The sequence below is a fragment of the Mustela nigripes genome, chromosome 4, assembly GCF_022355385.1.
Source record: "Mustela nigripes isolate SB6536 chromosome 4, MUSNIG.SB6536, whole genome shotgun sequence".
Classification (NCBI taxonomy): Eukaryota; Metazoa; Chordata; class Mammalia; order Carnivora; family Mustelidae; genus Mustela; species Mustela nigripes.
Genome location: NC_081560.1, coordinates 98,286,056 through 98,302,019, shown reverse-complemented (window position 1 = coordinate 98,302,019; position 15,964 = coordinate 98,286,056).

The following is a 15,964-nucleotide window of genomic DNA, read 5'->3' as shown; positions in this document are numbered from 1 at the left end:
CCACCCAGGAGAGATTTTATTGTGTTAAGCCCATAAAAATTTGGGCTTAACCTCACAAATAACCAGGAGTTAAAAAATACACATTTAATTAAACTGTGGAGGTGTAGATGGGACTAGAAACATGTCTGAGGAAGAAATACAGTCTTTAGATGCTACAAATTATAACAGTGTATAACTGTCATACGTCCTAAAGTTCCAGCCTGATTATCTTAATTACAACGCCACCAAGGTGAGGTAGGAAATGACTAGGAGGACAGGAAACAAGTATGCTGAAGCTTCTCTGCCTAAGAGCTAATTATTTTAAATATTACAAATTCACTTTTGAATTACATATAGTCAGGAGAAAATATTCAACTGGGATACTGATTTCATTTCTAAGATTTTATTCATTTATTTGAGAAAGAAAGAGCACCTACATGGATGGGAGGGGGCAAAGGGAGAGGGAAATACCAAATTATTTTGTTTGCATAGTAGTTTACAAATCTACTGAAACCACTTTTATTTAAAAAAAAGAAAAAAATCATTATCCTGGTTGGGCATCTGATGTCTCAGTCCAGTAAGCCTCTGACTTTCCCCAGATCATGATCTCAGGTTCCTCTGATGGAGCCCTGACTGGGGTCCTGAGCTCAGCGGGGAGTCTGTTTCTCCCTCTCTATTTCTCTCTTCTGAGTAGATGATGAGGTCTGCCTTGTCCTGCCTACCACATGTGTAGACATCTGGACAGCATCCAAAACCTCATTTTATATCTACAATTTCTATATACTGTGTCTGAAACACAATTAAAAAAATAAAGCGTATGAGAAGTCAAGTCTTAGCTGAACATCAAGAGAAAAACCAAAAAGAGAAAAGAACAAGAAATAAAGAAAACAAAGTTATCAGACATAGATGTTCAAATTACGAGTGCTATATTCAGCACTCAGAACACCATAGGAGGTGTACAAACAAACAAAGCAAAAAGAATAAAATGAAAATTATGTATTTAAAAATTCAAATATTTGTATTAAAATGGGTTATTTATAACTTCTAGTTTCTGGCCCCCTGTGTAAAGAATTTTGAAGACATGACTTTCTTCCTTACAAGAAAAAAAGTGTAAAAAATGATAACTTTTCTTAAATCCATTAAATAATTGAAGTCAAATACCAAAAACAGGAGAGAGAGGAGATACTGAGAATCAGACATCATTGGGAGCAGAAGCTCAGGAGTAGAACCTGGAACTGGAGACAGGATGGGGGAGGAACATCTACCCTGGATTGGTCAGATTGTTAGAAACTCCATGTGGATTAGCCTGAAAACTAAATGCTTCAGAGAGGCAGGTGGAAGTCCTGAGTGTGGGACCTCAGCTTGTGAGTTTTACTTCAGGAACTCCAAAGTTTCTCATTGTAAAGAATAGAGCAAACATAAAAAATTGACTCCAGATAAAATCTTTGGTGGATATTTTCAAATATTATTAAATTAAATATCATTTATAAAAATAATAGAGCAAAATCCCTTCATTATTCTGGAAGGAAGGGGGGAATTGGAAATATTCTGTTTTCCCATGAGTCAACTGTATATACAGTGGTATAGTTATCATGGATCTGGAGTATCTTAAAATGTGTATTGTGAACACTGAAAACTCTCAAAATTTTTCAATTGAAGTATAAATTATATGCAAAGGGGAATGAAAAAGGAATCAGAAAATTCTCAATTAAAACCAGAGAAAGCGAAGAATAAAAAAGGAGCAAAGAACAAATATAATGAAAAATAAATAGTAAGTAGTTACCAAAATGGCATATTTTTAATTTAACACTGTCACTAATCACTTTCACTGTGAACAGCAATTAAATTTTTTTGTTTGTTTGTTTAAAGATTTTATTTATTTATTTGAGAGAATGAGAGAGAGAGAGAGAACAAGTGGGGAGAGAGGCAGAGAGAATCCCAAGTAGACTCCAAGCAGAGCACTGAGCCCTGCAGGGGCTCAATCCCAGAACCCTGAGATCATGACCTGAGCTGAAATCAAGAGTCAGTTTCTTAAATGACTGAGCCACCCAGGTGGCCCAACAGTTTAAAATAGAGATTTTCAGAGCATTTTAAAAAATGAAGATCTACATATCTACTTCTTAAAAACTGTTTATTATAAACATCTGAGTTAAAATTAAAAGGATTTTTAAAAAGATATACCATTATTTTTACTGCATCTCACAAATTTTGATAAATTTTGTTTGGTTGAGTTCAATTTTTTTTTTTTTTTTAATTCTCTTGACAGACTCCTTCTTTGACCTATGGGAAATTATGCTTAGTTTAACATAGTTCGGGTTGTCTATATCGTTACAGATTTCCTGTCTGCTTTCTTGATCAATACTGACAGAAAGTTGTTGAAGTCTGCAACTACAACAGGATCTTTGTCATCACCTACCAATTAACTTGCAAAAATTAAATAGAATGAGCATTCCACATGTTGCAGAGGATGTGCAGACCTGAGATTCTCACGCACCATTCATGGCGGTATAACATGGTGCAACTGTTTTGGAAAGAAAATTTGACAGTCTCTCAAAAACTTAAGTATATGGCTACCCTATGATCTATTCTACTATTTACTTGAGATTAAATAAAGCATATATTGATAGAACTTTTTTGTTTGTTTGTTCTTAGGAGAGAATCTAAAGCAGACTCCTTGCTGAACATGGAGCAGACATGGGGCTCAATCTCAGGACCCTGAGATCATGACTTGAGCTGAAACCAAGAGTCAGACACTCAGCTGAATGAAACTCCCAGGTGCCCCTGAACTTTTGAGTGGTGATTCATGGCAGTTTTATTTCTTTTTTTCAAAGATTTATTTATTTATTTATTTGACAGACAGAGACCACAAGTAGGCAGAAAGGCAGGCAGAGAGAGAGGAGGAAACAGGCTCCCTGCTGAGCAGAGCGCCCGATGCAGGACTCGATCCCAGGACCCCTGAGATCATGACCTGAGCTGAAAGCAGCGGCCCAACCCACTGTGCCACCCAGGCACCCAGTTTTATTTTTAATAGCCAAAAATGAAGCAACCCAAATGTTCATCACCAGGTAAATTAATAAACGTCAGTGCACTGATGCAATGGAGCTCTACACAGAAATAAAAGGAAAAGATCGTTGGTGCATAAATAATATGGATGCATTCCAAAATGACAATGTTGAGGAAAAGAAGCCAGGGGGAAAAACCTGATGTTTTATATGTCTATAATAGTATAAAATGCAAATCGATCTGCTATGCAGAAATTATGAGAGTAGGTGCTTGGGAAGGAAGGTGCATCAGGAGTAATAGTTTATAAACAAACATGAGAAAACTTTCAGGGAAATGGGCATGTTCATTATCTTGGTCTAGTAATATTTTTATTTGTGTATACACAAATCAAGACTTACTAAGTTGTACACTATAGATATGTACGCTTAATCACATCAGTTATGCCACAAACGTTGTGAAAAATAAAAATAGCCATCTGTATGTAGGGTTTCCTTTCCAAAGGGATGCCCCCCCAGCATTGCTGAGCTGTATTTCTTCCCATCCTCAGAAACCCACTTCTATCGGGGAGGTCTCACTGCAAACAGAAGTTACACTCTAGTTTGGGGGACTATTTCTAATATCTCCAAAGGTAGCATCCAGCTGAACCAAGTGGCCAGCTTATTCACATTTTTGCTCGGATTACAAAATTGCATGTTCTACCTCTAAGTCAGCCCAGAAACTATTCAAATCAGTGCCCATTTTTTTTTTTTTTCTTTTCAGAAGCCAGTGATTTTTTTCAGAAATGTATATAGCAGAAATACCTACCCTGTTCTTCTCCCTGTTTTTTACAGATGAGAGTATATATTAATTGATTTACACTGATCTGAATGTAACAGATAAGCCAGGTGGTCTGACTGAGGGGCTGGAAACACTCGGGCAGAGCTGCATCTGGGCACAAGTGTCTGCGGATGGACAGGTCTAATCCAGGAAGCCTCTGGACTTCTCCATCACTTTAGCTGTGAGCGTCTCCAGTTACATTATATCTTTCTTAAACTGCAGCAACCAAGGGGGTACCTTTTTATAGGTTCTTTTAGAGACTTTTATGATACACTTTTGTGTTCAGTTTTCAAAGTACCTCCATTGAAGTTAGGGATTTGAAAGGTTTTGACCACTGAACTATTTTCTGCCAATTTCCACAATAGTGGTTCTTTTCTTTGTTGTTGTTGTTCGGCGATTATGGAACTGTACACAGAATCCCAATGTACAAAGCAGAGAAAGAATAGGCTTTCTTTAAGGAGAATAGGGGCCTGGGGCCACACCCTGGCTTCCTTAGGTTCAAACCACTGAAATGGTTTGAAATGTTCTGAAGGCATCACCATGGAAACCCTGAGTTATCTGGAACACAATTTCCAAACCACTTTTCTCCAATGATGCCCAGATCCCATCATGAGTCGAATCTGGGAACTCTGCTCTCATTCTATAATTGGGATTACTCTTGGGCATCCTGAAGGCAGAATGCCTGCTTTCCATATATTTTTTAAAAATTTTTATTAAAGGATTTTATTTATTTGACAGAGAGAGAGATTACAAGTGGGCAGAGAGGCGGGAAGGGGGGGAGCAGGCTCCATGCTGAGCAGAGAGCCTGATGTGGGGTTCAATCCCAGGACCCTGGGATCATGACCTGAGCTGAAGGCAGAGGTTTTACCCACTGAGCCACACAGCTGCCCCCCTGCTTTCCATATTAAAGCCCATCTGTAAAATTCCTCTCTTTTTCTCTCTCTCTCTCTTGCTGTCACTCTCTCTCTCACAATCCTTAACAATATTTCCAAAAAGAAAAATGATTTTTGGTATTAATAATTTTAAAGGTCTTACCATTTTTATCCTAATACCTTTATTTTTTTAATTGCCTCCCTACTTTTGTTCCCACTTTCTGTCATTTTTAACATGATGTATTATGATAGTGAAAAAAATTTTAAGAGTCCTTCTGTTTTTAATTTTTTTTAATTTGTTTAGGATATAGTTGACACACAATGTCACTTTAGATGCAGGTGTACAACATAGTGGTTCCACACGTTTGTACAGAATGTTATGTTCACAAGTGTAGCTAAAAGCTGTTCGCGATAATACAATTGACTAGATTCCTTGTGCTGTGCCTTTTATTCCCAGGACTTATCCATGTTACTCCATAACTGATAGTCTGAGTCTCCCACTCCCTTCACCCATTTTACCCATCCCCTTCTCCCCTCTCCTCTGACAACCATCAACTTGTTCTCTGTATTTATAGTCTTTTCATTTTTTAAAGCTTATTTTTTTGATGTTGCTACTACTTTTTTTTTCAGCATAAAATAGCATTCTTTGATGGAGAAGTCATGCGGTTCAGCCTAGATGATGGCTTGTTAATGTTTTTTATCCTTTTAAATGAAACAGTTGAGAATGGGTTTTAAGATACTTGAGTAAATACTGCAACAACAAGGCCCTAAGAAAAGGAGGGTTCAACTCTTTTGCTGTTAGCCTTTTTAAACAAAAACTCTCTTTCATCCTCTGTTTGCCCACTGTACAGCATCATGGCATATCACGCAATGGCCACCCTGGGTAAAGCAATCTCACCCTTTCAGAAATACTAAGACTATAGGCAGTCCTATCAAGAATATAATGAAAAACACCTGTAATGAAATTATTCTTGCATGTCACAATTTAAAATTCCCCTTGGAAATTTCTCCACAGTCCTATGAATTTCATTTAAATAAATTGGAATTCCTGCATTTTGTATTTTATAGTATTGAAGAAAGATGTGAGTTCAGCATCTTTAATCAATATTCTGGGGAAAAATGTTTTTCTGAAACTATAATTTGAAATGAAATGCCATCATACATTTGGTGCCTAATTTATTTTTAATATATATATGAGGCTTTTAAGAATGCTAAATATATTAAACCGTGGTAGTAGAAACTAAAAAAAAAAATGATTAGGCTGCAATATTCTAAAATAAAACTCTTAATAAGCTTTTGTAGATTTTTAATTTTTTAAACAAATTTAGTTATTTCATATTACTCATAAAACTAAGTTCTTAACCTTCAGGATATCTTATTCCCATTGTATTTGAAACCAAACAGAATGTTTTCACCAGTTAAGACCTCCATGAACTCCTTTCAGTATCAACTAATTTTGATATATTAGTCCAGAAGCATCAATGGGCATGCAGAAAATATTATGAATTATTTCATTAGACATTTGTAAGCATTTACCTTACAGTTAAGCACTAAAAGATTAATTGCTTGTCCTTAGGATGTTTTATATTTTATTACAAAGATAAATAACTTGGTCAAATTTACACAGCTACTAAGTGTCAGAGCTAATGATAAAACACAGGATTCTAAATTCACTTTATTGCATTTCTGGACACAACTGACTAGAATCCAGGACACACACAAAATTAAAAATAGTTTTCCACCCTGAATCCAGAATAATCAAGCATAATGTCACTGATATAGTCAGAAATATCAGTACAGCCTTATTGTTTCATTTATCCATCACACACACATACGAGAGATATAAGCATCTGGTGCACTTCTGCACTGTAGTTATAGTTCTTGTGAATGGGCAAGGGAATGTGTTCTCATGGGGCTAACACATCCATTTGAATCTGGTCCCAGGCTACTAGAGGACTTCCTATGGTCCTTTTGTAATCAAGTCTGCAACAATATTTGTGAAGCCACCCTCCCTTGATCAACAACCCCATTTTTACTCTTCTCATTCATTACAACTTGAAGGAATTCCTTGAATTCCCCCTGGATTTCACCCTAAGCAAGACTTCAAAAATGCAGGGCAGAATGTCTGATAAGGATGGCAGTTTGAAGACAGAATCCTCTTTTCAAGTTACAAAATAAAGGTCAAAAAGAAACAAGGATTCAAAGGTCAGAAAAATTAAAAATTAAAAAAAAACTGGCAGAAGAATGAATGAATGTCAACTGTGGTGTCATCATACAATGGAATACTATATATGCAAGAAAAATTTAGAATCTACACTTTATTCAAAAGGATGGGTGAGTTTCATAAGCATATTAATGAGCAAAAAAAAAAAAAAACTAGACCACTCACAAATGCAGATACTATGATCTCATTTATCTAATCAAGAAAACAAGTCAAGTTTTTCTATGCCCTGTGTGCCTTGTGAGAACAATGAGGATGGGCAGTAAATGAAGAAAACTTCAATGAATTTTTTGGGATGTCAGTAGCAATCTAATTCCTTACCTGGATGTTGGTTCCATAAGCAGGTTCATAGCGTAAAACTTCACAGAGCCATGTGCCCATTTCATACATGTAACACTTCAGTAGGTATTTTAAAGGTGAAAAAGCTTTAGTTGGTGCATCAGTACTTTAATTTTCCTTTTCTTTATGAATTTTCTTGTTTTTAAAAACTGCACGGCAAATAAAAAGATAAACTATCTTCTCAAGCAGCAATTAAAGGGAGAATACACTTAATGCCGCAAACTTCAAAATAAGGATGTTTCATTGTCTGTTCTCTCCTTTCCTCAGATTCTATAAATGCTTGTGTACCATGAATGCGTAGTCTTTATAATGTAGCAGAGAAATATTTCTAAAGTCATCATCTTATGAAATAAAATGGGTAAACAACAGATATATCCTCACTTGGGGTACTAGGGCAATGCAAGGACACATGCTGCTCCTGTCCTATCTTACCCTGTCTTAGGGATGGTAACCAAATCAGTTAGAGGAGGACACACAATTAGGAATGAATCTGTTCCTATTCCAGAGGATATAGCTGGAAATCCAGGAAAAGCAAACCTAATGTGAATAAAAGGAATTTAAAAAATGTTGAAGAGAATATAAAATAAAGATCATTTCTGTGTAGGGTTATAAAAGAGAAAAAATAGTAGCAGGGACAAACTTTATCAAAAATGGCTGAAAAATAGGAGAAGGAGGAGGAGAGGAGGAGACAATGACAAATTTAGACATAAACTTAGGAAATGTATGAAGATCACAGGAGGAAAACCCCAAAAGAGCCTTAAAAGATGCAACAAAAGACTTGAGCAAATAGAAAGATACCTGTGATTTTTGATAGAATGATCCAACATCATGCCGGTGTCAACTTTCTCTGAGTAATTACTCTTTAACGTGACACAGATAAAATACCAAAAAGGTTATTTTGGGAGTCATAAAGAAAGACTTCAAAGTTCACATTTAAAAAAGGAACAATAGATTAGGTACAGTTTGAACACTAAAGCCAGGAGAATAATGCATTTTTTGAAAAGGAGACTTTATTTGAGAGAGAGAGACAGAGAGAGAGCCATCAGGGGAAGGGCAGAGGGAGAGAGAGAATCTCCAGCAGACCAACACCTCCACTGATCATGGATCCCAATATGACATTCAATCCCAGGACCCTGAGATCATGACCTGACCTGAAATCAGGAATTGGCTGCTTAAAGGACTGACCCATGTGGGTGTCCCCAATAATGCATTTTAACATATTTAACAAGCAAATATGAGCATAGTTGTAAGTAGATAAAATATTGAAATAACTCATCCTCACGGGTCAATCAACGAGCTTCAGTGATTTTTAGCTTGTTGTCAGTCTATTCTTACGTATTTCCCTTTATACTACCCAATTCCCTTCTTTCTATATACATGAAGCTACTTTTTATATAAAACTCTCACCTCATAGGAAGCGTAGAGCTAGAAGGTTATTTTCTCAATTGCTATGTGAAATCTTCCCAATGTGTAGCATAGTATAACAATGGATGCAGAGAAGGTGCGGGAGCCATTGGGTGACTACATGTTGTCAGCAGGAAAGTATTATCCTCCAGATCATGAAACAAAAAGTCTACCCTCATATCACTCTCATAGAACAAACCGTAGGTACTGCTAGCTGCAGCACAACGGAAAACCCACAATTGCTATCATGTCATTTCTTGCCAGAAATGATGAACATGAATCTGAACTTTGGAAACAATAAAAATAATCCAAATTATGGGGCAATTTACAACAAAACTGTCCAGGATTCATTAAAAAGGTCAGTGTCATGAAATAACAAAATCATTGGTTGGGATGGGAACTACATGAATGGAGCCTGGACATACACAGCATTCAAACATGGTGCATGAGCACCAGCTGGGTCCTGGGAAAGGCATTCTGTGGATATCCTGGAAAATTTAAATACAGGCTGCCGATTAGGTGGTAGGACTGACTCAAAATTAATTAATTCTGTAGGTGTGGCATGGTAATGGTATTGCAGTTAGAGAGGAAGGTGCTTTTTATCTAGAAAATGTATGCAGGAATAGTTGAGATTAAGGCAGCATGCCATCTGCAACTTATTTTAAATATTTCAGCAAAAAATGTATGTATGGAGAGAGATCCAGAGAGAGGGAGAGGTATAAAGGCAATAATTGCATAGTGATATTCTTTCAACTTTATGTATTTATAAAATTTTCAAAATAGAAAGATGAGATAGAAGAACAATTAAATGAGGATGCATAGAAATCAGAGGGAAAGAGACCAAGAGACGGAGGGTGGGAAGGGGAAAAAGAGAATGAAACTGGGCAAAACAAAAGGCAAATGAATCTCATGTACCAGTGGTAAAAAAATAATGGGGTAAAATTATTCACTCCTTTGAGGTGATACACCGAACCACATCAAACAAAACTAGAAAAAGTTAAAAAGATATGACAAAAATTAAAATACTCCTCAGAAGGGAAAAAACCAAAACCAAACCAAAACAAGCAAACAAACAAAAAAACATGATGCCACATACAAGTGTCAGAGAGGCTAATGAGGAAAATACAACCCAGAAAAGATAAAGAAATTTCCAAGGGCCTCAAGTAATAGAAACTCTAACAATGATACAACTTTAAAAAGAAACAAATCTCAAGAATTAAACACAAAACAAACAAACAAACAAACAAAACTGATAAAATAACTGAATGAAATTAAAGAGGAGATTGGAGACACTGTTTGTAAGAATGCAAACTGGTACAGCCATTCTGAAAAACAGTGTGGACATTCCTCAAAAAGTTAAAAACAGAACTACCCTATGATCCAGCAATTGAAATAGTAGGTATTCACCCAAAGAATACGAAAATACTAATCTGAAGGGGTAAATAAATAAATAAACACTGATGTTTATAACAGCATTATCAACAATAGCCTGATTATGGAAGCAGCCCAAGTGCCCATTGACTGATGAATGGATAAAAAGATGTGTTAGGGACACCTGGGTTGCTTAGTCTTTTAAGCATCTGACATATGATTTAAGCTCAAGTCTTGGGATCTCAGGTTTATGGGATTGACCCCACATGGGGCTCCTCACTCTGCATGAAATCTGCTTGAGATTCTCTCTCTTCCTCTCCCTCTATCCCCCCTCCTGCCCATGCTCTCTCTCCTCCTCTCTCTCTCTCTGTGTCTCTTTAAATAAATAAATAAAATATTTTAAAAAATAAGAAAAAGATATGAGATATATCATTATATCTATAATGGAATATTATTCAGCCATAAAAAAGAATGAGTTCTTGCCATTTGCAACAACACAGATGGAGCCAGAGAGTATTACGCTAAGCTAAATAAGCCAAAGAAAGACAAATGTCATATGATTTCACTGATATGTGGAATTTATAAAACAAAACAAATGAGTATAGGGGGAGAAAAGAAACAGAGAGACAAACCAAGAAATAGGCTTAACTATAGAGAACAAATTGATAGTTGTCAGAGGGAACATCAGAGAGGAGGTGGGGGGATGGGTGAAATAGGAGATAGGGATTAATGGATGTGATGAGCACCAGGTGATGTATGGAAATGTTGTGTATTGTATTAATCTTGTGTGGATTCTTCTGAAGGAAATCATCTGTTTTGGACCACACCGACTGGGGTAACTGAAACCTTGGAGAACAAAACTTCAGATGGGGCGGTGGGGCACTACTTTAATCTCTTTAGAAAATAATTTGAAATAAAGATAGTCTAAAGGCAGTAATAAAGTATGGTAAATCTACTTGGAAAAGAGTTTTGAAAATTTATTGAAATGTAAAATTTCAGTAAGATATTAATTCCAGAACTGTTTCTATCATAGGGAAACTCCCATCTATCTGCATATTTGCTGAGTACTGTAATAGTATAGATTATAAACAAACTTGATGTCCATTATTAAAAGTCTCAGTAAATTAACTAACTGATTAATATCCATAAAGCTGCCCAGCAGCCAAAACCACCAAGTTAGATCTACATGTACTAACATGCATTCTGTTGATGCTGCTGAATGAAAGCAAGGGAAGACAGCCTTATAGACATGATAGGATTTTTACTAAATGTAAAAAAGTTGGGGGGAGGGAACTAGATATTTGTAAGGATACATATATAGGCTGAAAGTAAATAAGTTGCAAAAGGATAAACATCAAACTGATAATAGTATTATTTCTGGAAATCAGAGGAGGAGGCTGGGAAGAGGGGACTCTGGCTGTTCATCAATAACATTTATTTCTATTCTGAATGCTTATATTTTCAATAATTCTCTAACCATGGATTCCCATTTAAAATCTGCTATTATCATACTGATGTATAAATGACTGATAATATACAGAACTCATAAAGTAGACTACAGAAAATTCTTTTTTGTTTCCAGAAAATTCATTTAAGATAATTCCCTTAATATGAAGAAGAAAGTATTGAATCTGATGATGGAATGAGCTCAAGAAAAAATTCCTCCCCAAAAAACAAAAACAAACAAACAAACAAAAAAAACCCTCACCCAACTTGTGAGTAATAATTAAATAATTTAATTTCAAAATTATAGGAATAATTCTTCAGGCAACCAGACCAAAAGAGAAAGCTGCATATAAAATAGAATCAACTTCTAGATTTCTCTACAGCAATTTTTAGTATCAGAAGAAAACCTAGCCAGATATTAAAGATGAGTTTGATCCACATTTTATACCCAGCTATCATGGCAAAGGTACAGACATTCTCAAACACTCAAACCAAATCAAACCAAACAAACCAACCAAACTTGGGGGGGGGGGGGGGAACAGTAAAATACTTTTTAAAAAATTCAATGATTAAATCCAGCTAAACTAAAGAAAATTTAAGGTTTAGTTAGCTACCCTCTTGGCTATCCTCCTTGTCATTAACAACGCAAACCATTTCACAACTGTGCCAGCTTCAGCCTGGTCTCTCTCTCTCTCTGTCTCCTGTTCTAGTCATCTCTCTCTGTAAGGTTTCCTTCCTTTATTCTGGCTTTGTTTCTTCAAAATTTGAAAACATAACTTTTTCAGTTTCTACTATATGATATGTGCCTCTGTCTTCTGATATAATAAATCCTTCATCTGATCACTATTATCTATTTTTATTGCTTTCAAATATTTTTGTTAACCACAGATGACTTTCTGGACAATATATTTTTGTGGTGAAGACACATTCAGTAGTCACTGAGGTCCCTTGGTCTGACTTCTGTTAATTTTCTTTCATGAGAACAAATTAAAAATAAATTTATGAGATTACATTGAAATAAATATTCAGTGTGATCCTTCCTCTATTTTCTGAAATATGTGAATCATTCTAAAGAGAGATGTCATGAAATTATTCACCAAAAGTTAATGACAGTTATTTCTGATGATAAGACGATTTTTTGCTTTGTTTTGGCTTTAAGTTTCTTTTCTGTGTTATTTCAGTCTTTTAAACTTAGTAGGAAACATTAAGACAGATTTAGAATGTCAATAATGTAAAAAATGTACATTGTTAAATTCAAAGCTCTAAGAGTTTACTGATGTAGCATTTCATTCAATAAAGACAACTTATGTCATTTATGAACTGAATTTCTATTATGTATGGGGCTTCAGGGAAAAATTACAAAGACATATCCCATAAAACATGGAGAGAATGACACAAAAAGAAGTAAAGAGAAAAAAAAACCCAAACCCCTCAAAACTACTGTAAATACTAAGGAAGAAATAAAGATAGAATTAGACGAGAAGGTAATTCCAATCAACTCGGTGGAGATGAACTTGCTCCAAAACAGATGAGGAAGAGGAATTGTCCATGTGGAGGGGGCTGCAGTCAAAACAGAGTCTGTGCTGAAGCCCTGAGACCGAGGGGAAGTTGGAAAGAATGGGAAGGAGAAGAGGTTTCAGATGTGATCAGAGTCTGTAGGGATACTGTTTCTGAAAGAAAAATGTGTTTTGTTAGAAATGCAAGAAAAGGGCGCCTGGGTGGCTCAGTGGGTTAAGCCGCTGCCTTCGGCTCAGGTCATGATCTCAGGGTCCTGAGATCGAGTCCCGCATCGGGCTCTCTGCTCCGCAGGGAGCCTGCTTCCCTCTCTCTCTCTCTGCCTGCCTCTCCATCTACTTGTGATTTCTCTCTGTCAAATACATAAATAAAATCTTTAAAAAAAAAAAAAAGAAATGCAAGAAAAGGCCACTGGAATATATTAAGCAACATATGAGCAGATACAGGAGTTAATATGTCACTGTGCTCTCCAGAAAATACGCTGGTGTCTTCTGTAACAGATTCACAGTTATTGGGGGGAGGTCGCCTCAAAAGTTCCGGTGAGAAGAAGTGGTCCAGATAAACCTGGTCAAAGTGGTGTTAGAGCAGCTTGGGATCTGCCTCAAGGTAAGATGGTCAGTAGTGGGAGGAGGACAAGTAGGAAGAGCATTCTCCATCCAGTTCCTGCTTTGATAATCACACCAAGTACCAAGCTGGGTGACAGATTTAGAGAGAAGCTGTAAAGAGCCAGAAACTCAGGGAAACTCCAACTTAGTGCAGCGTCTGAACCTTGAGAAGGACGAAAGGAAGGACTGACAGCAGCTGTGCTCAGAAACATGGGATTTTGTCTGTAGCTACATTTCTACATTGTGTTTCTCATTGGTTTTAAATGATGGGCACGGCTGACTTTGCTCAGAGGCAGTCAGCCATGGGCTCTTTCTATCAGTTCCCGATTTCGCAGAAACTTTCAGGGACAGACTGGATGAGATTTTCCTTTAGCTAATTATTTTGACTAATGGAATGAGAACTCTACCAAGTCAGGCACAGAGTCTTGCCAACAAGGAGACTGACTGCCCAGGAACATCAGAGAGGCAGGGCCTCCCTGCATACAGTAACAAACGGCACGGAGTGTGCAAAATCAGCTCTGCATCACTGGCTATCCTTGGAATGTGAAAGGTAAATGATGTCTATCCATTCATGAAAACTCATTTATTTCATGGTGTGTTCTAAAATAGCCTTCCTTCCCTCCCTGACAGTTTCTGATGATTAGAATGTAGTTTCATTTTCTTTTTGGAGTTCCCGTGGAACACAGCAAGCCCCTGGGGCAGGGTTCTTTACCTTCACAGTCTGTTCCTGGGAGATGTAAAGTTCTAGAAGTGATGGCTTTAAAATGGAAATGTGTTTTTTCCCAGAGCCCTTCCTCTCTGAAATGTATTTGGCTAGATTGCATTAAAGGTGATAAAATTGTTACAGTTTTTTTCCTAATAACACCACAGATAAATACTTCTAAATAGTAATCAGAGATACATAGGACTGAGATATAATAGTATTTTTGCATTTCTACTGTATTAGCTCAATAATTAGGTATTATCAACTTATCAACAGTGATAAATATTGTACATATGGTGTGATTTCAATTTTATAATGAAATAAATGTATGTACATACATGCACAAAAAATAGAACATTAAGAAATTCATCAAAATGTTGACATTATCTGCTTTAGGTTTGTAGAATTTTATGGGTCTTTTTTTTTTCTCTTCAATACTTGTCTAGTGTCCAAATTTCAGTATATAGCATGCATTGTTTAACATTAAGAAATTGTAAATGCTATACCAATGTAATAATTTTCAGTACGAGTACACATGCAAAATCTATAACAGTGATTTGGAATTATGCAGGCACGTGTTGTGGGGCTCCTGGGTAGCTCAGTCAGTTAAGCATCCAACTCTTGATTTCAGCTTAGGTCATGATCTCAGGGTCATAAGATTGAGCCCCATATCTGGGTCCACGCTCACACTCTTTCTTTCCCTCTCCCTGTGCCCTACCCCCGCCAGATAAATAAATAAATCTTAAAAAAATAAATAAGGTCACACATTCTGAATAGTCCTATAGTCCAGATTAACTTGAAAACCTACCACTCAGCCTGAATGAAATGAGGACAAGGAGAAGCCAGACTTCGCCTATGAGAGAAAATAGTCAGAGTTTCTGAACTCCTCATGAAGAAGCAGGTGTTTGACGATACCATGGGCATTGGAGCATGCAAATGTGTCAAATTAGATAAAGAACCCCACTGGTAAAAAATTAAAAAGCCAAACTCTGTGTCTGCATACATCCCTACATAATCATACCCCTATTTAGGTTTAATGTCTACATCACTATAATCTTCACAATCGTGTTTTCCAGCCAGTGAAATCTGGTTTTCCCCTAATGGATTTCTTCTTGATCCCACCATATGCTTATTAGGTGTCTCCATGTATTTTACTTTCCCTTCTTTGCACCTAAATTAATGCAACACACATGACACAAATTATAACAAGTTATGCTAGAACAGTTCAAACATTTCTTAAATTTTTTACGGATTGAATTTTTATACATTGTACAATAATCCCATTCAGATGTTTTCATGTGGAAACATAGTCTTTTTATGTTTGCTCTGAGTATCACTTGATAGCCATGATGTTAGGGGACAAATTTTAGTTTCAGCCAAAGTGGCAATAAGGTAGAGGGTCATTCACTCACTTAAATGTCTGAAGAAGTGCCCTTCCTCCCTTGTGTTAGCTGCCTTCCGCCATGCTCAGCCTCTGAAAAGGGGAATCAGCACTTAGAAGGATACTGGTACAGTTTTGGATAGTTTATCTTAGGTCTCAGAAATTTCAAGATACTTGATTTTTTTGTCATGCATCGCATGTAAAATTCAACCAGGGTGCTGCTTACCTGGAATCTTATTTTTGATAGCAATGGTCAGCAGGGACTGCTCTAGACACACCTCTAAGTGAAAAAAAAAAAAAAAAAAAAAA